Source organism: Bombina bombina, chromosome 4, assembly GCF_027579735.1.
Source record: "Bombina bombina isolate aBomBom1 chromosome 4, aBomBom1.pri, whole genome shotgun sequence".
In the NCBI taxonomy this organism is placed as follows: domain Eukaryota; kingdom Metazoa; phylum Chordata; class Amphibia; order Anura; family Bombinatoridae; genus Bombina; species Bombina bombina.
The window spans coordinates 675,810,640-675,833,196 of NC_069502.1; positions in this window are offsets into that span (position 1 = coordinate 675,810,640).

Here is a 22,557-nt window from a genome sequence, read left to right on the forward strand (position 1 = left end):
GGTTGTTCATTAAAGGACCCTTGACACTAGTCTTTTGACCATACCAGTGCTGCACTTCATTATTAAATATTTTTTAGGGAATCTCCAGGAGTTGCATGACACACTTATGTCTGCATGGCACACAACGTTTTCAGCATCTTGTTGAATCCATGCCTAGACACATTCAGGCTGTTTTAAAGGCTAAAGCAGGCTCAACAGGCTACTAAGTAGCTGTACCTAATAAAGTGGCCACACAGTGTATATCTATTTATCTTCTCAAGTAAGGATGATGAAGTAGAATGAAAATGATGCAGAGTTTTTTCTAATTTTTAGTGTTTTTTTGCATATTTTCAAGGTGATTACAATGGATAACTAAATATATATTAAAGGTCATATATACTGTATTAAAGGTTAGAATTAGGGGGCATGTACTATTAATGTAAGATGCTGGCAGATTTGTTATTTAGTCATATGTAACCTCTGACAATTTATTGAAAGATTCAAAAGCTCTTGTTTCTGTCAGGAATAATAAAAATGAATGAGGAAAAAGATGAAAAAAGTTAAAAACAAAGCTGTATACATCTAAGTTTTTATTCTGTTTAAATTGTCCAATATTCTTGTCATTATAAGAGCATTTAAAGGTTATATATGTTAACTGTTGAGCTAACAGCAGTTTCAGTTATTTTATAAAGTCAGTTTTAAACAGCTAATCCAATACATTTATAAAGAGATCACAAAAATGACTTTATATTCTTACCTACTTTACACGATGATTGTGGCTGAATCATATAAATAAATATAAATATAAATACTATAAATTAATTAACCCCTTAATGACAACTGACGTACCAGGTATGTCATGCATTAACAAGCAGTTAATGACAATGAACGTACCTGGTACGTCAGTTGTCTAACAGAGTGCTGGAAGCGATCGCAATCGCTTCCAGCAGCTCTCAGGGTATTGCAGTGATGCCTCCATATGGAGGCATCCTGCAATACCTTTTTAGAAGACTCCGATGCAGAGAGAGCCACTCTGTGGCCCTCTCTGCACCGGTAGCGATGGTGCCGGTTCGTTGGTGGGTGGGAGCGTAACAGGGAGGCGGGTGGACGGCCCATCGCTACCCGTCATCCGGTTCCTAGAAGTGCAATGTGCACGGCGGGTGCTGGGAGCATGCGGGGGGCGCGTGTGCATGTGCGCGCGTGCGCGTGCATTAGCTGGCCACTGACACCAATGAGGAGGGAAGAGGGGGGGGGGGAAAAGATTTAAAAAAAAAAATAATATAAAAGGATCTGGGAGGGGGATAGGGGTATTGTGGGGGGCTGCTACACTACAGAAAACATAAAAAATTCCAAAAGAGGAAAAAATACTTTTGTTTTTGGGGCAAATTGGGTACTGGCAGACAGCTGCCAGTACCCAAGATGGCTGCAATTAGATAGGGGAGAGGGTTAGAGAGCTGGGGGGGGGGGGATCATGGAGGTTGGGGCTAAGGCAGGAGTCCATCCTAGCTAAAATATTTTATTTTTTTTATAAAAAAAAAAAAAACTCCTTTTATTTAGTACTGGCAGACTTTCTGCCAGTACTTAAGATGGCGGGGACATTTGTGGGGTCGGGGAGGGAAGAGAGCTGTTTGGGAGGGATCAGGGGGTGGGAGGTGTCAGCTGGGAGGCTGATCTCTACCCTAAAGCTAAAATTAACCCTGCAAGCTCCCTACAACCTACCTAATTAACCCCTTCACTGCTGGGCATAATTTACGTGTGGTGCGCAGCAGCATTTAGCGGCCTTCTAATTACCAAAAAGCAATGCCAAAGCCATATAAGTCTGCTATTTCTGAACAAAGGGGATCCCAAAGAAGCTTTTACAACAATTTGTGCCATAATAGCACAAGCTGTTTGTAAATAATTTCAGTGAGAAACCTAAAATTGTGAAAAATGTAAAGTTTTTTTTTTATTTGCTCGCATTTGGCGGTGAAATGGTGGCATAAAATATACCAAAATGTGCCTAGATCAATACTTTGGGTTGTCTTCTAACAAAAAATATATACATGTCAAGGGATATTCAGGTATTCCTGACAGATATCAGGGTTCCAATGTAACTAGCGCTAATTTTGAAAAAAAGTGGTTTGGAAATAGCGAAGTGCTACTTGTATTTATGGCCCTATAACTTGCAAAAAAAGCTAAGAACATGTAAACATTGGGTATTTCTAAACTCAGGACAAAATTTAGAAACTATTTAGCATGGGTGTTTTTTGGTGATTGTAGATGTGTAACAGATTTTGGGGGTCAAAGTTAGAAAAAGTGTGTTTTTTCCATTTTTTCCTCATATTTTATTATTTTTTTGTAGTAAATTATAAGACATGATGAAAATAATGGTATCTTTAGAAAGTCCATTTAATGGCGAGAAAAACGGTATATAATATGTGTGGGTACAGTAAACGAGTAAGAGGAAAATTACAGCTAAACACAAACACCGCAGAAATGTAAAAATAGCCATTGTCATTAAGGGTAAGAAAATTGAAAAATGGTCCGGTCATTAAGGGGTTAATTGATTATTGTGGTAATATAATTAATAAAACAGACTGGAGATAATTTAGCCATACAATTATCACTTAAAGGGACATAAGACCCAAAAATGTTCTCCCATGATTCAGATAGAGCTTTTGATATAAAACAAATTTTAAATTTACTTCTATTGTCTACTTTGTTTAGTTGTCTTGGTATCCTTTGTTTTAAAATATACCTAGGTAGGCTCAAGAGCTGCTGATTGGTGGCTGTAAATACATGTATCATGTAATTGGCTCACACAGTGCGCTAACTAGCTCCCAGTAGTGCATTGAATGAAGCAAATTAGATAATAGAAATAAATTATAAAGTCTTTTAAAATTGCATGCTCTATCTGAATCAGGAAATACAATTTAAGTAATACAACTTGTACGCTTTACTTAGGTGCCTTTATATTGTGATAATAATAGTATAGCAAACACAAGCATCATACTTAAGACCTGATTATCTAAACTTCATCAGCATGCCGAGAAATATCAGCCCCCACAGTACTTTTTAAGAACCTGGCTATCCTGTCCAGTTCTGAGCTGTCTTCCATAGAAAATGATGAAGTTCTCTTGAATGCAGAATCTCATAAGTTAGAGTGAATGTGATCGGGAGAATCCAGCACTGATAGCAACATTTTTTTGAAGCACATACAATTCAGATGACACTGTTTCTGAGTAATTGTCCTTGCATTCTTTTCTAGTGGCACAAGCATGTCTTTAAAGGACCAGTAAACACAGTAGATTTGCATAATCAACAAATGCAAGATAGCAAGACAATGCAATATCATTTATTCTGAATTTCAAATGAGTAGTAGATTATTTTCTAACACATTTCAAAGTTACGTATATTTCCACTCCCCCTGTACCATGTGATAGCAATCAGCCAATCACAAATGCATATACGTATAGTCTGAGCTCTTGCACATGCTCAGTAGGAGCTGGTGACTCAAAAAAGTGTAAATATAAAAGACTGTGCACATTTTTTTTAATGGAAGTAAATTGGAAAGTTGTTTAAAATGACATGCTGTATCTGAATCATAAAAATTTAATAAAACCTGAGTGTCCCTTTAAGTTTCATAAGTGCATTTTTAAACAAAATAGGCAGCTTGAATTTGTCGAGGCAAAGCGGTAGATTTATCATAGTGCGAGCGGACATGATACGCTGTTGGCATTTATCATTGCACCAGCGGTTCTTGTGAACAGCTGGTGCAATGTCGCCCCCTGCAGATTTGCGGCTAATTGGCCGCTAGCAGGGGGTGTCAATCAATCCGGTTGATTTCTGTCCGCAGCCTCAGAGCAGACGGACAAGTTATGGAGCAGCGGTCTTTAGATGAGCCTGATAAATCGGCCCCATAACATCAAGACCTCCTTATAGAATTCTGAAGATTACTGTGAGAAAATATCATATATACCCAAGGAGTTCCCATTTGCCAAGGGTGCTAGAGTGTTTTTAAAATACAAATATGAGGAACTTTGAAGTCTTCATTACAATGTCAGTGTTTTTTACGCTAAATACACGCTTTAATGTTTACATTGAATACAATTTTTTTTGCTTAATTCCATTAAAATTTACACATTTCATTCAATACACTTTTTAAATGCTTGTTTTTTTAACACTATACTGTATGCATGCGTCTCACATTTGTATACGGAAATGTAGGTTAGTCGCCTTTTAGCGCCATGAACAACTATCAAGGTAACATTTGCCTTTCATAGAATCCTGTAAAGCATCTAGTAGAACAGACAGTTTCTTTGGACAAATTTGCATGAGAAGAGACCTTTAGATAATTGGACTCGTACAGTCTTCTAATTTTTAATCTATTAAAACTTATTAATGACCTTCAAATTAATTTATGTAAAATAATTACATAAATTCATTAAAGGGAAAAGATTTAGTCAAATGTTCCTTTAAGGTGTGAACTGGCATATTTATGGTAAATTTAGTGTCATTTCATATATTTACATATCTAATCACATGTTTGTTAGTACGCAAATTTTGTTTTGCTCCAACCGATTTTTCAGTGAGAGGTTTTCCTCTGCTGATGCTCATCACTGTCTTTTTTTGTTTGTTTGTTTTATAAGTAGAGGCACAACAAAAATACTGAGCTACCATTGAAAACACTAGGTAGAGTTTAATTAGAGTTAATTAGAGTTTAATTAGACTGTCTTGGTTGCTCAACTCACTTGTGCCTGGTGATATCACCATTAACATGTGTACACTCTATAATCAACAGGCTATACGAAGGGTGTCTGATTAGCTACAGTGGAAAGTACTATTGATCAAAGCATACTATGTAAGATGATTAAAAAAGCATTGTAAAGTTTTATCCGGTAATCCCCTTAGGCACTACAGAACAAACACACTGCCACACATTTATTTATAGAACCTAATTATAAATGTGTACCTGACTGTACGTGTGCATAAAGAAGGGTGGTGCTTTTCATTAAGAATAAATAATGCATGAAAAATGTGTTCATGCTCAGTATGATGTTTTAAATTCAGAGTGCAATCTCTTTTAGGTCACCATGGCTTTCACAGGGCAGAAATACACCTAGATAGATAATCCCTTTATTACCCATTCCCTAGTTTTGAATAACCAACACAGTGATTACCTTGTATATAAGCCTGCCCCCTTATTTCAGTTCTTTTGACAGACTTGCATTTAAACCAGTCAGTGCTAACTCCTAGGTAACTTCACGTGCGTGAGCTCAATGTTAGCTACTGTATATGACACACATGAACTAATGCCCTCTAGTGGTGAAAATTTGTCAAAATGCATTCAGATTAGAGGCGGCCTTCAAGGTCTAAGTAATTAGCATATGAGCCTACCTAGGTTTAGATTTCAACTAAGAATACCAATAGAACAAAGCAAAATTGGTGATAAAACAAAATGGAAAGTTGTTTAAAATTGCATGTCCTATTTGAATCATTAAAGTTTATTTTGGACTGGACTGTCCCTTTAAAAGACAGTCCAGGCCAGTTCTCATTTGAACATGCAAAATTACCAAACCCGTACTATATTTTGACCTTTATTAGGGAAATCAATATGGTGGACTGTGTTCCCTGGATAATTACAGGCCAAATTGTATAGCGCAGCCAAATTCCGTAGCGCTGGGTACAATGATAGGGTTATACAATGACAAGGATTTGTGATAAAATACAAAACATAACAAAACTAAACAAATCTAGTACAGGAGAAAGAGGGCCCTGCTGTGGAGAGCTCACAGTCTACAGGTTTAGATTTATTGTGATTAAAGGGATTACTGCACCCTTTTTTGGCCTGCATCTGACAGTGGAGCTGAGCTACAAACTGTTCTAGTCTACAGGTTTAGGGTGCAGAGACATAAAGTTGGGGGTAGCTTGTCACATCAGTTGTAGTTGCAGCAGTGAGTCAGGCAGTTCATGTATTAGTTTGGTTAGAATGAGAGATGGAGGAGAGATGGTAAGCCTCTCTTAATAGGTGGGTTTTCAAGGAGCGTCTGAAGCTATACAAGGTTGGAGACAGTCTTATAGAGCAGGGTAGAGAGTTCCAGAGGACAGGAGCAGAACGTGAGAAGTTTTGGAGACAGGAGTGGGGCGTATAGATAACAGGAGTAGAGAGACGTAGGTCAGAGGTTGATCAAAGAGGACCGATGGGGAATATTTCACAATGAGAGAGGAAATATAGTTTGGAGTTAGACTGTTGAGTGCTTTATAAGTTAGGGTTAATACTTTAAATTGTATTCTGGAGTGTATGGGGAGCCAGTGTAGAGACTGGCAGAGCAGAGCAGCTGATGTAGATCGTCGACTTAGGTGGATGAGTCTAGCAGAAGCATTCATAATAGATTGGAGGGAGGAGAGGCAGTGTTTTGGAAGGCCATTTAGAAGTAGATTGCAATAATCAATGCGTGACAAAATGAGGGAACTATTATTTTTGTAGTTTTTTGAGTTAGGAGGTCTAAGGCTTGTGGGATACTCCTCTATCAGACTGAACTCAGCTAATAGTCTTGTTATCCCGGCGTCGAGACGGAAAGATAGGGAATATTCCCGAGCAGAGAGTATCAGGCAAATGAAGAGAGCGGCACTCACCACAGGCTGGACAGCAAAAGGCAAATTAGGCACACAGGAAACGGCAACAGAAAATCAGGCCAGCAATTCAAGGGTTAACCAGGTAGCGTAGTGAGACAGGCAGGGGTCAGCAACAAGAACACAGTCCAGCAATGTAGGGGTTAACCAGGTAGCGTAGTGAGACAGGCAGGGTTCAGTAACAAGAATCAGTCCAGCAATGTAGCGTAGTGAGACAGGCAGGGTTCAGAAGCAAGAATCAGTCCAGCAATTTAGGGGTTAACCAGGTAGCGTAGTAAGACAGGCAAGGTTTCAGCAATGAAGTATCAGTCAGCAGATGATCTGTCACTCCCAGGAGCACATGAAGTAGCACCTATACTTTGGCAGTGACAGATCGCTCGCTGCCCGCTAAAGTACCTGGAGGATTGGTGCCAAGAGACCGGGCGGCAACAGGAGCGTGCGGTGATGACATCAGTGCTGCATGCATCCTGAGCCGACACAGCCCTAGGTAACGAGCATGGGGAAGACGCCGTGCCCCTAGCAATGGCACGGTGTGACATAGCCCCCTCCTCAAGGGTTCCCTCTGGGAACCAGAGTCGGCTTCAAAGGGTGAGCAGCATGGTATCTGGTCATCATGGGCAGGGACCCAGGAACGGTCTGCTACAGAGTAACCCTTCCAATGTATCAGATACTGCAGTTGTCTGCGCCTGTATCTGGAATCCAGAATCTTAGCCACTTCATATTTGGGGTTACCATGGATCAAGAGCATAAAAGGAGGAGTTTTAAGGCTGGGAATATTTATTCTTGATGTACGGCTTGAGTAGTGAGATGTGGAAGACTGGATGTATGTGTAGGGTTCTCGGCAAGGCCACTTTGTAGGCAACAGCAGACAGTCTTTTCAGAACCTTGTAAGGACCGATAAACCTAGGCCCCAATTTGTGACAGGGTTGACGCAGATGGATATGTCGAGTGGAGACCCAAACACGTTCACCCACTGGAATGGTATGTACAGAAGCCCTATGACGATCAGCAAACTTCTTACATCTAGAGACAGCTGAACGCAGCTGAGAGCGAATTCGTTGCCAATGAGTGGTGAGATCAGAGATGTGCCTTTCTGCGGCAGGTACCCCAGTGGACCGAGCTGAAAGAGGGAAGATACAAGGTTGATAACCTGCTGCAGCTTGAAATGGAGAGCATCGAAGAGACAAGTGCCAATGGGTGTTTCTTGCCAGCTCAGCTAAGGGTAGCAATTCAGACCAGTTGGTATGGCGAGTGTTGACAAAGGCTCTAAGGTAGGCTTCAAGATCCTGGATTGCTCTCTCAGTTAGTCCATTGGTCTGAGGATGGTAGCCAGACAACAAGGAAACAGTGGTTCCAATCAACTTACAAAAGGCTCTCCAGAAGGAAGAGATGAACTGTGAACCCCTGTCGGAGACAATATTCACAGGATTGCCATGAAGTCATACCACATGCAAGAGAAAAAGGGATGACCATTCCTGAGCAGAAGGCAGTTTGGCTAGGGGTACGAAGTGAGCCAGTCTGGAAAAGCGATCCACCACAACCCAGATGACTGTATGGTGGTTGGAAGAGGGAAGATCAACAATGAAATCCAATGCTATGTGTGTCCAGGGTCGTTTGGGAATGGACAATGGTTGGAGCAAGCCAGGAGGCAAGGATCGGGGAGTCTTGTTGGCAGCACAAATTGTGCAGGCTTTCACGTAGTCCTGAGCATCAGACTTCATAGTAGGCCACCAAACATGTTGGCAAAGACGCCTGAAGGTCCTAGTCGAACCAGGATGTCCTGAGAGTTTGCTATCATGAGCCCAGGCTAGCACAGGGATACAGAGGTTCCGAGGTACAAAGAGGATATCAGAGACCATGGGGGCACCAGGAGGTTTACTAGACTGAGCACGTTGTAATCTTTGCAAAAGACTGGTATTGAGTTGAGCGATCACACAGGAGGGTTGTATGATATGTTCGATAGGAGCTTCGGAGGAATCACTTGAGTGAGGGAACTGATGGGAAAGGGCGCCCACCTTCTAGTTCTTGGTTCCAGGAAGGTAAGAAACCACAAAGTAAAAACAGGAAAAGAACAAGGCCCACCTGGCCTGACGAGGATTGAGTCGATGAGCAGTTTCTAGGTAAGTCAGATTCTTATGGTCGGTGAGGATCTGAATAGGGTTGGCGGTGCCCCCTAGCCAGTAATGCCATTCAGTTAAGGCCATTTTAATGGCTAAGAGTTCACGATTACCCACATCATAGTTCCTCTCAGCAGGAGTGAAACATTTAGAAAAGAAGGCTACAGGGTGTGATTTGGAAGTCAGAGGGTCCCTTTGGGTAAGAACTGCTCCAGCCCTTATCTCGGAGGCATCAACATCTAAGGTGAACTGTAGGTCAGGGTCAGGATGGTGGAGCACAGGAGCTGAACAGAAGCCTTTTTCAGGCAAGAAAATGCATTTATGGCCTCAAGAGGCCAATGTTTAAAGTCCTTGTTCAGTCTAGTCAATTCAGTGAGAGGAGCGACTGTTTGAGAAAAGTTCTTTATGAACTTGCGGTAGTAATTAGAGAACCCCAAGAACCTCTGTAATTCCTTTAAGGAGGTTGGTTGAGGCCATTCTAGTACAGCGGTGAGTTTAGCAGGATCCATGGCAAAATCCTCCTTCGAGATGAATTATCCGAGGAATTGTATCCGGACTTGATCAAACTCATATTTTTCTAGCTTGGCTACCAAAGAGTTATCCCTGAGACGAAGAAACACCTGTCTCACGTGCCTGTGATGCTCCTCTAAAGTGGAAGAGAAAACAAGGATATCATCTAGGTAAACTATGACAGTGCCGTTGAGGAGGTCATGGAAGACGTAGTTGACAAATGCCTGGAAGACTGCAGGGGCGTTACACAACCCAAAGGGCATTACAAGGTATTCGTAATGCCCCGATCTTGTGTTGAAGGTGGTCTTCCATTCGTGGCCTGGAGAGATGCGAATCAAATTGTATGCCCCACGTAAGTCCAATTTAGTGAAGAAGCGAGAATCCTGGAGTCATACAATTCAGTGATCAGTGGTATGGGATAGCGATTCTTGATGGTTATGTTGTTCAAGGCACTGTAGTCTATGCAGGGTCTGAGCCCACCATCCTTCTTACCGACAAAAAAGAAACCAGCCCCAGCAGGAGAGGAAGAAGGGCAAATGAAACCTTTAGCTAGGGTTGGTTTCAGCCTTGGAGAGTGGATACGTCCTGCCTTTAGGAAGTGGGGCCGGGAAGGAGGTCGATCTTACAGTCATAGGGATGGTGGGGTGGCAGTACGTCAGCTGCTTTTTTCTCAAACACATCAACAAAGTCTGCATATACCAAAGGAAGGATGGAGGGAGTCTGGATGCTGGCTATGGGAATGCAGAGCAGAGGAGTGACTTTAGCAAGGCAGGAGTGTAAACAGGAGACACCCCAAGAAGCCAGTTGTCCCTCAGCCCAGTCGAACTGTGGATTGTGTAAGCAAAGCCAAGGGAGACCAAGGATGACAGGCTGAGCTGAGGAATGAATGACCTCGAACTGGAGCTGTTCGGTATGAAGAACACAGACGGTCAGGGTCAGGGGTGATGACTCAAAATGAATCAAACCAGAACCAAGGGGGTGCCATCCAGGGTAGTTATCTTGAGACAATGTCTTTTCTGTAGAAGAGGTAGACCAGCTTGAATCATAAAACGGTGATCCAGGAAGTTGCCAGGTGCCCAGAATCAATGAAGGCTTGAGTGTGGATAGTATTCTGAAGGAAGGTAAGGGTAACAGGGACCAGGATCTGAGAGGAGTGAGGGCATTTGGTAGAGATCATGCTTAGAGGTACCCCTGTGTTATCCTCTAAGCATTGGCTTTTCCCAGCCGAATATCACAGTCCTTTAATTGGTGGGAGTTAGAGCCACAATAAAAGCATAGTCACAGTCTCCTTCTTCTCTGTCTTTTGGACTCTGAAGGTTTGAAGGAGGTAACTGGAGCTGCTGAAGGGGTAGAGGATGCTGCTGGAACCGGACAAACAGGGGGACAGGAAGGGAGGACCTTCCTAGTTCGGTCTCTCTCAGCTTGTCTCTCCTGAAAGCGAGAGTCCAGGCTGATACAAAGTGCTATAAAGTCATCCAAAGAAGAAGGAACATCACGATAGGTGAGTTCATCTTTGATGCGTTCATGCAGACCCCTCCTAAAGGCTGCCTTGAGAGCACTGCCATCCCAAGTGGTTTCAAGTGCCAATACGCAAACTGAGCCATGGTTTTGTTGCCCTGGCGAAGATCAAGGAGAGAATATTCCACCGTAGAGGTACGGCCAGAAGCCCCAAACACAGCAGAAAAAGCAGAAATGAAATCATCAGCATCATGCAGGAGTGGAGAATCCTGTTCCAGAAGAGAAGAGACCCAGGCTAGGGCCTTGTCTTTCAGCAAGGAAATGATAAAGGTGACTCTTGACTGGGGAGACTGATAGGTGTGGGGATCATTATGGAAGTGCAGCCTGCATTGGTTAAGGAAACCCCTGCAATCCGTAGTACCTTCATACTTGTCAGGCAAAGGTATCCGGGGTATGCTTCCAGAAGCAGAGGGAGAAGCCACAGTACTGGGAGCAGGGACTGGCGGTGAAACAATAGGAGTAGTACTCCTCGATGTGACTAGTAAGGAGAGTTGAGTGGTAATAGTCTCCAGCTTGGAATCCATATTCTGCAATTGTGTAGTATGGGTTCCCAACATCTGTCCTTGGAGATAAACAGCTCGTGCCACCTCATCTGGTTCCATGGCCCAAGTATAATGTAAGGCTCATGGGATACACCTCTATCAGACCGAACTCGGCCAGTAGTCTTGTTACCCTGGCGTTGAGCCGGAAAGATAGGGAATATCCCAGAGCAGAGAGTATCAGGCAAATGAGGAGAGCGCACTCACCACAGGCTGGAGAGCAAAAGGCAAATTAGGCAGACAGGAAATGGCAGCAGAAAATCAGGCCAGCAATTCAGGGGTTAACCAGGTAGCTTATTGAGACAGGTAGGGTTCAGTAACAAGAATCAGTCCAGCAATTTAGGGGTTAACAAGGTAGCGTAGTGACACAGGCAGGGTTCAGTAACAAGAATCAGTCCAGCAATTTAGGGGTTAACCAGGTAGCATAGTGAGACAGGCAGGGGTCAGCAACAAGAACACAGTCCAGCAATGTAGGGGTTAACCAGGTAAGACAGGCAGGGTTCAGTAACAAGAATCAGTTCAGCAATTTAGGGGTTAACCAGATAGTGTAGTGAGACAGGCAGGGTTCAATAACAAGAATCAGTCCAGCAATTTAGGGGTTAACCAGGTAGCGTAGTGAGACAAACTGGGTTCAGAAACAAGAATCAGTCCAGCAATTTAGGGGTTAACCAGGTAGCGTAGTAAGACAGGCAAGGTTTCAGCAATGAAGTATCAGTCAGCAGACGATCTGTCACTCCCAGGAGCACACAAAGTAGCACTTATACTTGGGCAGTGACAGATCGCTTGCTGCCCGCTAAAGTACATGGAGGATTGGCACCAAGAGGCAATTCTGGAAATGTTGCGTAGGTGTGAATAGCAGGATTTGGTAAGCACTTGTATATGTGGGTTGAATGTGAGTTCTGAGTCAAGTGTGACTCCAAAACAGCAGACCTGGGGTGAGGTGTTGAAAATAGAGTCTCCAACATTCAGAGAAATGTCAGGTGTTGGATGTCTCGAAGAGGGGGGAATAAGAAGCAGCTCAGTTTTGGACAGATTGAGTTGGATGTAGTGTGAAGACATCCAAGAGGAAATTGCAGAGAGGTAGTTGGAAATCTGGTTGAGTAAAGAGGGAGAGATATCAGTAGAGGAAAGATAGATTTGGGTATCATCAGCATATAAGTGGTACTGGAATCTGAAGGAGGCTATAAGTTTTCCAAGGAAGGATGTATAGAGAGAGAAAAGCAAGGGACCCAAGACAGAGCCTTGCGTTACTCCAAATGAGAGAGGCATAGGGTCAGAAGATATGTTGCTAAAGGAAACTGAAAATGAGCGGTTTAAGAGATATGAGGCAAACTAGGAGAGGGCTGTGTCTCGGATGCCAAATTAATGTAGTATTTTTAGGAGGAGAGGATGGTCAACTGTGTCAAAAGCAGCGGACAGGTCAAGAAGAATTAGTAAGGAGTAGTGGCCTTTTGCTTTAGCTGATAACAGGTAATTTGTTACTTTAGTAAGAGCGGTTTCTGAGTGTTTAGGGCAGAAACCAGATTGTAGTGGATCAAGTAAGGAGTTAGTTGTGAGAAATTGAGTTAGCCGATTATAGACCAGTCGTTCCAATAATTTTGAAGCAAAGGGAAGTAAGGAGACCGGTCGATAGTTATAAGGGGTGGAGGGGTTAAGCGAGGGATTTATTAGGATTGTATGCATGCTTGAATATATCAGGAAATGTGCCAGCATTGAGAGATTGGTTAAAGAGATATGTTAGGGTAGGGGTTAGTGAAGCAGAGAGAGAGGGAAGAAGTTGTGAAGAAATAGGGTCAAGTGGGCAGGTTGTGAGATGAGCCAGAGATAGGAGTACAAAGACTTCTTCCTCTGTTACAGGAGGGAAGTAGTATAGAGTTTTGTTAATAGAAGGGGTGGGTAGGAGTGCTAGGTTTGAGAGGTGTGAGGTGCAGATATCTTTTCTAATGGTGTTGATTTTATTTTTGAAGTGATCAGCAATAATCTGAGCAGTGAGTTTGGTAGTGGGTGGGGGTGGTGCGGACGTAAAGACATAAAGAAGACTCTATTGAAAATTAACAAAAAGAAGATTCTTGAAAATTAACAAAACCAATCTTGTTTACTAAGGGCTAGATTATGACTGGAGCGGTAATTACCCGCTCTAACTCCAGTCGACTTCTGCTCTTTGCATGAGTTGGGTAGTGCACGTATTGCAAGTTGAAAGTAAATATTCATCACTTGCACACTAACCTGACGGGCGCAAAGAGCAGAAGAATATTGCAATCAAGGTAACATACAGTACTCTCCTATTGATTTCACTATTAACTCCTAAACAACACACCCCCATCTCAATGTACCAAACTACTCTATTAACCCCTAAACCGCCACAACCCCCATCGCAAAGTAACCACCTAACATCTAAATCCCCTAACATAACACCCCAAAGGTTACACCAGAACATACTTACTTTACCTTTAAAAAAACTAACTACCTTTAAAAACAAAAAAACAACAACAACTTACCTGAGAAAGATCAAAAAACTTACATTACTTTAAAAAAAAAAAAACTTACATTACTTAAAAAAAAATAACATTACATTACTTAAAAATAAAAAAACTACCATTACAAAAAAAAAAATACAAAATTACCAAAAATAAAAAAACAGTTATACCTATTCTAAAACCTCACAGAAAATAACCTACCCCAAAATAAAAAAAAACCTATACTAACACTAAACTACAGATATAGGGTAGATTTATCAAAGCCAGTCTCCTTTAATTCCGTCCAAAATAGCTCATACGAACTGATCGTCATATTCATCAAAGCACTCTGCGCCTATAATTGCGCAAATCTGAAAGAAACTTCTTCGCACTCAGCGTGCATTCGCCTAGGCGCACAGGCGCACTCCCTCGTGCTACAATTTACATTAGTAATAGGAGTAATTTAACAGCCCTACCTACAAATACGCCCAGTTTCTAATTGCTTTGCGCCGATAGGGAACTGCAATTTTGGCTTCAATTGTGTGTTGTATATTTTGCCATACAGACTGAGGCGAACACCATTATAATACATGCTTTTACATCTTGTGATGCAGTACTTTCTTCTTTTAACTAATTTTTCAAAGGCTCAGAGCCAAGAGGAGACTGTTATTGCCAGAAATTTGCGCATCCACTAGCGCATATGGGTACCAACAGTTTTATATATATATATATATATATATATATATATATATATATATATATATATATATATATTTTAATATATTTATTTTTGCAATCTTAAATTATCAACATATGTCAAAAACAGCACAGAAATATTACATAATGTAAATATAAGCTAAATATTAACTTAAAAACACTTTTTTAATAATCAAAACATGGCGGCGTAAATATCTATAGGGATGTACTGTGATAAATAGGGAGTAAATAGGGAGTAAATGCCGTTTCCGACAGGCAAAATGTATCATTATTATGCCCCAGCTCACCTGCGCAAAGTTACGTCTATTTTTTTTATAAATTCAGGCGCACATGTGCGCTTCTCCGGAGGCGAGCTGAGGTGCTGTTACAGGTGAAGCACATACATAGTTCGCCTAGCCTTTGATAAATCTAGCCTATAGCCCTTAAAAGGGCAATTTTTAAATTCAAATCAGCCAATAGAATGAAAGCTTTTTCTATTGGCTGATTTGAATCTGAAATATAAAATCAGCCAATAGGAATGCAAAGATACCCCTATATAAAAGGGGTACCTTACATTCAAAATTCAATGTGCAGCTCATGAAGAGGACATCTGGGATGAAGATAAGAAGATGGATGAAGACCACCACTGGGATAAAGATAAGAAGATGGAGTGCCGCTGGAATGGAGATGGAGCACTGCCGCTCGGATTAATATTTGGTGAGTACCATCTTCAGGGTTTAATGTTAGGTCTTTTTTTTGGGTGTTTTTTTTTTAAGATTAGGGTTTCCCCCCCACACCCCCCTTGGGCAGCAAAATAGCTAAATGCCCAGCCAGATGCCCTATTCATAGATAGTTTTTTTTTCCATGGGATTGGGGGGTTAATTGTAGAGGTTAGTAAAAAATCTCACCAAAAGAGCTGACACTTTAGGATGATGCCCTACAAAATGCCCTTTTAAGTGCTATATCTGTAGTTTAGTGTTAGTATAGTTTTTTTTTTTTTTTTCAGTGTGGCTTTAGATAAGGCATAACTGTTTTTTTATATTTGATATATTTTTTTATTTTTTTTTAAGTAATATTAGTTTTTTTTGTTTTTTTACTTTTTAAGATGTTATTTATTTTTGTTTTCAAAGATAGTTAAAAAAAATTTAAAGGTAAGGTTGGTCTGTTCTGTGGTAACCTAGGGGGTGTTAGGTTAGGAGGTTTAGGTTAGCGGGTTATTTTGCAATGGGGGTTGTGTCAAAAAGTGGTTTGATTTAGGTATTTACAATCATTTGTTCTTCAAACTATCCAACTATATGAACTTGCTATTTAATTATGCAAAAAAAGCAGTGCAGAGCAGTGATAAAGTGGCTACTGTGTAACCCAGTCCTCTGTACTTAGCTCAGATCTCCATATCACAGACACTGCAACATGAGCTGTGAGTGTTTGTTAAATGTTTTTACTTCCTTTTGCATTCATAGCACACATACAACTACACCATGCACAATTAGCAATGTATAGATTCAACGCTTTTTTTTATATTTACTAGTCCAAAGAACTCCACGGACTATATCATGTGCAGTGTTGGTTGTTTTTTGGGTAAATGAAGTGGAACAGGACACTAGGTTTTGGCATCTACAACACACCAAACAAGCAACGCACAGTTCTTGAATTTAAAAAATGATATTGAAAAGTGTGTGACTCCGTATTCTTATTCTCATATAAGTTTACATTTATAACAATACAAATTATAAAATTATGGAAACAAAACTAGTTAATTTACTATCATCGATATTGCTCTATACATAATTTATTTGCAGTCTTATTAGTTGTTTGCAGAATTAGCTGTTTAATATTACATAATGTACTGGATGCAAGTTTATGGACTGTTTCAATATATATATATATATATATATATATATATATATATATATATAGTAGTTGTTCAAAGAACAGAGGCACATATATATATATATATATATATATATATATATATTTATTTTAATTTTTTGTGAAATTTCATTGGTATAAATAAAGGCTATTATTCTAAGGCTTGTAAATTAATTAAAAATATTTTTTTTTATAAGAAAAATATATCAGTAGCCTGGTGACTAACCTAAATGATTATTATATTTTTATTTTTTGTTTAATAAATTATCGCCTAATCATTAATATTATAAATATTTTATTATTTTCTTATGACCTGCTCTGTTCTAGTAATGCAGTTAGATTATAACAGCAATGTAGTGAAAGAGACATATAGGAGGCATTCACACAATCTATTGTTGAGAAAGGGGAATTAAAGGGACAATGAACTGTAAAATTGGTTTCCCAATAATGTGATTCCAATGATATCAGCAGTAGAGTATAAAATGTATGAGAAAGTGTTCCTTTAGGTTTAATTTTGTGTATGAAAAAGTAAGGTGTGTTCTTTGACACCACAACCTATTAAAATGGTCTTAGCTTGCAGGGAAATCAGATCTTATTTTATAATTTTCTGTCCATATGAATGCTTCTTATTTTATCTTTGTATACCAAAGCCTTATGACCAAAACTTTGCTGATTCAGACATGAAAAACCACAATGACACTCAAGGGGCCTGCTCCGTAACTCACTGGAAAGGGAAACCTTGCTGGGGGGATCAAAGTTAGCAGGGAGACAGAGCACACTTTAAAAATTAAATCCTACAGCCAATACAAGTAAGATTACTCTGCTTTCAGTGTAAAGTACCTTACAATTACCTCTATTTTTGTTTATATGTGTTTTTCTATAAGTTTTTTTACTTATTTTCACACAATCTTGTCACCTTCAGTTTAAACCCCCCCCCCCCCCCCCCCAAAAAAAACCCAACCAGATTAAAATAGGGAAATGTTTACAGAATACGCTAGACCTGATGGAGAAATTTCAGCTACACTCATGGAACACCCCTGTTCAGCACACTAGCAGAGGTGGGGAAACTTATTTTATGAGAAGCAAAACACATTGAATTTTGTATAAATATGAATTTCACATTATTTTTTTGTAAATGCAATGTAGTTTTAATACGATTTATACTGTTTTTTTCCTGCATAATTTCAATACGATTTTACATTTTTCTAAAAAATATGATTTCATTACATTTATTTAATGCAATTTAACAATATAATATTTTACAGCATATTTTTATTTCAACGTTTAATTTATTCATTTTATAGTGTTTTTAAATTAAGATTTTTTTGTGAGTCCTATTGTAATTTATGCATTTCCTTCACATACTTAAAAGCAGGGAACACCCACATTCGAACACAATGGCCTCTATTTATCAAGGTCTGTCGGACCTGATCCGACAGTGCGGATCAGGTCCAACAGACCTCGCTGAATATGGCGAGCAATACGCTTGCCGTATTCAGCATTGCACCAGCAGCTCACAAGAGCTGCTGGTGCAACGCCACCCCTGCAGACTCGTGGCCAATAGTCCGCAAGCAGGGGGGTGTCAATCACTCGATCGGGTTGATTTCCGGCGATGTCTGTCTGGCTGCTCAGAGCAGGCGGACAGGTTATGGAGCAGCGGTCTTTGTGACCGCTGCTTTATAACTGCTGTTTCTGGCGAGCCTGCAGGATCACCAGAAACACGGGGCATCAAGCTCCATTCGGAGCTTGATAAATATGCCCCTATACCTTATCGGAGAGTCAGTAGTGGCTTGTATGACACAAATAAGTCTTCACTGCACATTACCCATGGGCCCTCATAGCATATGTGTGTATGCCAGGAAAAAACAGTAAGAACGTTTACTAGATGCTTTTTTGCTAATGGAAGTTTATTGCAAAAATGCTTATATTGAAAGGGACAGTAAATTTAAAATGAAACATTAATGATTCGGATAGAGCATGCACTTTTAAACAACTTTCCAATTTACTTGTCTGGCTACACGCATGTGCCAGTGTCACTACTGTGTCATTATGTAGTGCTGGGTGTTATTATACTGATGCAGATACCACTGATCCTATAACCAGCCCTCCTCTGGCTATACCCATGTGCCAGTGTCACTACTGTGTCATTATATAGTGCTGGGTGTTATTATACTGATGCAGATACCACTGATCCTATAACCAGCCCTCCTCTGGCTATACGCATGTGCCAGTGTCACTACTGTGTCATTATATAGTGCTGGGTGTTATTATACTGATGCAGATACCACTGATCCTATAACCAGCTCTCCTCTGGCTATACCCATGTGCCAGTGTCACTACTGTGTCATTATATAGTGCTGGGTGTTATTATACTGATGCAGATACCACTGATTCCATAACCAGCCCTCCTCTGGCTATACTCATGTGCCAGTGTCACTACTGTGTCATTATATAGTGCTGGGTGTTATTATACTGATGCAGATACCACTGATCCTATAACCAGCTCTCCTCTGACTATACCCATGTGCCAGTGTCACTACTGTATCATTAAATAGTGCTGGGTGTTATTATACTGATGCAGATACCACTGATTCTATAACCAGCCCTCCTCTGGCTATACTCATGTGCCAGTGTCACTACTGTGTCATTATATAGTGCTGGGTGTTATTATACTGATGCAGATACCACTGACCCTATAACCAGCCCTTGTCTGGCTATACCCATGAGCCAGTGTCACTACTGTGTCATTATATAGTATGTTTTGTGGACCATGGCACAATAAAGGTAATTTTCCTTTAAACTGCAAAGGCTGGAGCACCCTTTCTTTTGGAGTGTCATTATATAGCCCAGGGTTATTTTACTGATGCAGATACCACTGACCCTATAACCAGCCCTTGTCTGGCTATACCCATGAGCCAGTGTCACTACTGTGTGTAGAGCTTATCACCCAATATCGCTAGCAGTCTCTTGACAAGCCACTAACTTTATTCACACTACATATTTTTCTCTATATTCCTATTATTTAATCAGAAAAAAAAGATATACTAAGGTTGTTGCGGACACTGCAAGGGCTAGTCACAGACACCAGCGTCCGTGTAAAGACACCATGCCTATCCCTGGTGTGTAGACTAGTGTGTGTGTGTAGTGTGTGCATGTGTAGTGTGTGCGGGTGTAGTGTGTGCATGTGTAGTGTGTGCATGGGTGTGTGTAGTGTGTGCGTGTGTAGTGTGTGCGTGTGTGTGTGCATGTGTGTGTAGTGTGTGCATGTGTAGTTTGTGCGTATCCATGTGTAGTTTGTGCGTGAAATGTATGTTCTAATCAGGGCCTCGATCCGATATAAACCAAATATTGTGCTGGTTTGGTATCCTATATAAGAAGTTACGCTCGTATATTTATGCCTTCGGCCGTAGTTTTTTGGTCCATACACAGGTATACCAAACCAGCGCAGTTTGGTATCCAATATACAGCGTAAGGACTTACGTGGCAAAAATGGAGAAATCTTACTCCATTTTCACCTCGCCACAAAATGCAGGCGTAGTAAGCCTTACGCTGAGTATTGGAGCCCCGTAGCTCCCTAAACTGGCTGCAAAATAAAACCTAACACCTAACGCATGTGCAAAGTCTATCTACCTGTCAACCGCGATCCCCTGCTGCATCCCTAATAAAGTGTTTAACCCCTAAACCGCTGCTCCCGGACCCCGCCGCCACCTACATTAAATGTCTAACCCCCTAATGTGATCCCCCTATACCACCGCCGCCTACATTAAAATTATTAACCCCTAATGTAATCCCCCTACACCGCCGCCATCTATATTAAAATTATTACCCCCTAATGTGAGCCCCCTACACCGCCGCCACCTATTTTAACTATATTACCCCCTAATCTAATCCCCCTACACCGCCGCCACCTATATTAAAATGATTAACCCCTAATCTAATCCCCCCTACACCGCCGCCACCTATATTAAATGTATTAACCCCTAAAATACTAAATTGTCCCTACCCTAAACTAAATTAAAAATAGCCCTGAAAAGGGCTTTTTGCTTGGCATTGCCCCAAAGTAACCAGCTCTATTACCAGCCCTTAAAAGGGCCTTTTGCGGGGCATTGCCCCAAAGTAATCAGCTCTTTTACCAGCCCTTAAAAGGGCCTTTTGCGGGGCATTGTCACAAAGTAATCAGCTCTTTTACCTGTAATCTAATCCCCCTACACCGCCGCCACCTACATTAGGAATTCAAGGTACGCGATTAAAAATGGTGTCCCTTGAATTCCTATTGGCTGATTTGAGCCTTCAAATTCAAATCAGCCAATTGGATGCGAGCTACTTTAATTCTATTGGCTGCTTTGAATAGCCAATAGAATAAGAGCTACTGTAATTCTATTGGATATTCTAATCAGCCAATAGATTTACAGTAGCTCTTATTCTATTGGCTATTCAAATCAGCCAATAGAATTAAAGTAGCTCACATCCGATTGGCTGATTTGAATTTGAAGGCTCAAATCAGCCAATAGGAATTCAAGGGACGCCATTTTTAATCGCGTACCTTGAATTCCTATTCAGTGTACGGCGGCGATCGTATGAAGAGGATCCTCCACGCTCCGGCTCGGTCTTCAGTTCCAGCGTCGCCGATCTTCTGTTCCAGCATCGCTGGTCTTCAGCTCCAGATGGACGGTCTTCAGCTCCGCGGTCATTGGTTTTCAACTCCTCCACTCCGCGCCGGCTGGATCCTGGAAGAAGAAGAGGTCGCCGCCTGGAAGAAGACTTCACCGCCTGGAACAGGACCTTCTCCGCCGGTCTTCAGGACAGGTAAGGAGCACTTGGGGGTTAGACTAAGGTTTTTTAAGGGGGGATTGGGTGGGTTAAAGTAGGGGTATGTGGGTGGTGTTCTTTTTTTTTTACAGGTAAAAGAGCTGATTACTTTGGGGCAATGCCCCCAAAAGGCCCTTTTAAGGGCTGGTAATAGAGCTGATTACTTTTTGTAATTTAGATTAGGGTAGGGAATTTTTTTATTTTGGGGGGCTTTGTTATTTTATTAGGGGGCTTAGATTAGGTGTAATTAGCTTAAAATTCTTGTAATCTTTTTTTTATTTTTTGCAATTTAGTGTTTGTTTTTTTGTAAATTAGTTTAGTGTATTTAATTGTATTTTAGTTTAGATATTTATAGTTTATTTAATTTATTGATAGTGTAGGTGTATTTGTAACTTAGGTTAGGATTTATTTTACAGGTAATTTGGTAATTATTTTAACTAGGTAGCTATTAAATAGTTATTAACTATGTAATAGCTATTGTACCTAGTTAAAATAAATACCAAGTTACCTGTAAAATAAATATAAACCCTAAAATAGCTACAATGTAATTATTATATTGTAGCTATCTTAGGGTTTATTTTATAGGTAAGTATTTAGTTTTAAATAGGAATAATTTAGTTAATATTATTAATATTATTTAGATTTATTTTAATAATAATTTAGTTAGGGGTGTTAGAGTTAGATAGGGTTAATATAGTTAATATATATAATATAATAACTATATTAAACCTAATATAATTAGGGTTAATATAGTTAATATAGGTGGCGGCAGTGTAGGGGGCTCAGATTAGGGGTTAATATATTTAATATAGGTGGCGGCGGTGTAGGGGGATTAGATTAGGGGGTAATACATTTATTATAGGTGGCAGCGGTGTAGGGGGATTAAATTACATGTAAAAGAGCTGATTACTTTGTGACAATGCCCCGCAAAAGGCCCTTTTAAGGGCTGGTAAAAGAGCTGGTTACTTTGGGGCAATGCCCCGCAAAAGGCTCTTTTAAGGGCTGGTAATAGAGCTGGTTACTTTGGGGCAATGCCACGCCAAAAGCCCTTTTTTAGGGCTATTTGTAGGGTTAGACTTAGGTTTAGTGGTAGGGAAATTTTAGTATTTTAGGGGTTAATAAATTTAATATAGGTGGCGGCGGTATAGGGGGATTAGATTAGGAGTTAATAATTTTAATATAGGTGGCGGCTGTGTAAGGGGGTCAGATTATGGGGTAGTACATATAATATAGGTGGCAGCGGTGTAGGGGGCTCACATTAGGGGTTAATATAGTTTAAATAGGTGGCGGCGGTGTAGGGGAATCATATTAGGGGGTAATATAGTTTAAATAGGTGGCGGCAGTGTAGGGGGATCATATTAGGGGGTAATATAGTTTAAATAAGTGGCGGCGGTGTAGGGGGATCATATTAGGGGGTAATATAGTTTAAATAGGTGGCGGCGGTGTAGGGGG